Here is a 1809-nt window from a genome sequence, read left to right on the forward strand (position 1 = left end):
CCTTAGCTGACAGCATCTTGCGAATGTAGTGCTTTGTGCAGTGGCTGTGTGCTTTCCCGACATTTGTATAAATTTAAGAGACTTAGATTTCAATGTATTTTTTCCTTTTTTTTTTTTTCCTGGTTTGTTCATAAAATGGAACGTTTTTACATAATCGCTCCAATTGTTTCCTTTTTTCTGGGGGGGGAAAAAAAAAACCCCACTCCGTGGAGTCAGGGAGAGGGAAAAGAAGATTAACTCTCGCATGTTTTCAAATGGCATCGATGCATTCTTTTGTGTGTTGCTCTACCAGGAACTAAGTATTTGACTTGATTAACTTAAAAAGAAAAAGTTGGCGTTTCTACCAGATGGATTTGTGGGCAGATTATAAAGGTGCCTGTCGGAGCACTTTTTACATGGTTGTGGCGGCGTGCGGTAGAAGGGTTTAAAATGCGACGTGGAGCGAGACCCGCGGTGCCTTCTCTGCCTCGGCAGGGAAGTGCTTAGGCGCCTCGTTCCGCCGTGGCTGTGAAATGTCGCTGCTGAAGCCGTGTGACCTGTTTGCTTTCCGTGGGAAGCGCTCCGGCAGCGGCAGAGCTCGCTCCGAGGGGTGGGCTGTGCCCGTGTGGGTGCGCGCTCGGGGCTCCGGTCGAGCCGCTCCTGCGGCACGGTTACTGTCACGGCCTTCCTGTGTCTGTCCCCAAAGCGCAGCCCTGTCCGTCCCGGCGTCTGCTCTTGCTTAGGTGTGCCTGGGGTTTGCGAAGCTCAAATTTTTATTTTTAATGCAGAGATGCTCCACGTCTCTTTGGCCCTAGGAGGACTTGTCAATCCTAAAGGAGGTAGCGCAGGAAGGTGTAAAACTTGCCAGGGCACATCTTGTCTGCGTCCTCCCTGAAAAAGGGCGGTCTGGGCTTCGGCGGAGCTTGCTGTGAACCTGTGTTATTAGGCTCGCTGGGACTTGCATCACCTCCAGACTTGTCTGAGTAAGTGGTAAGGGTTTGGTTTGCGAAATTCCCGGGGCAGGCTGAGTTGCCCATATAGCGAACAACCCACTGGAGTTTGGAGCACGCGGGAGCCCTTCGATTTCTGCCCTCCGTCTTCATCAATTCCCAGCTATTTTTTTTTTTTTTTTAATTTCTGTTCTAAACAGTGGTTATAAGGGCCCTGGCCACGTGAGCGTTGCTGCTTTGACAGGCTGGAAACTGGAGACGTTACGTTTAGCGTTTCACAACTGGGTTTACCTTTCAGTTCTGCTTTTAAAAATGAAATCTTGTCCCTATCTCCATTTCATAAAAACGTGGCTCGGGGTGAATTGACTTTTTTTTTTTTTTATGTGCTGCTTTTTGTGTTCATGATGTTGTAATAGCATTTTTCTCAGTCTCGAACATACAGATTGTCCGGTACGAACGTTGCTTTTGAATGGGGGAAGAAAACTCGGAAAACAAACCCACAAAACCTCTCCGGCAAAGCGCCGGGCTTTCTTTCTTCCTTCATGCGTGGCAGGCAACCTGTTCAGATTATTTTATTTTCTACTTATGTTTTAATTGACCGAGTCCCCCCCCTCAAAATGCTTCTGAGCAAACCGAAGTGTGTCGCAGTGTCGCGCAGCGTTCTTCCGCTGTTCAGTAGAGCAGACAAATGTATTTCTCCAGGGTCAGCGAAGACCGGTCGTGTTAATCGATACAGTACCAGCAGCGTTCCCTTTTCAGTAAACCAGATGGACTGCTTACAACTGGCGGTGATTATTTTAACTGTGTAATTGTAACATGGCTGCACGATGACAGCGTTTCCTGCAGAGACTTCAAAGGAAGGCTCCTGACGAGTGGATCT

Source organism: Egretta garzetta, unplaced genomic scaffold (assembly GCF_000687185.1).
Source record: "Egretta garzetta isolate BGI_Z169 unplaced genomic scaffold, ASM68718v1 scaffold582, whole genome shotgun sequence".
NCBI lineage: Eukaryota > Metazoa > Chordata > Aves > Pelecaniformes > Ardeidae > Egretta > Egretta garzetta.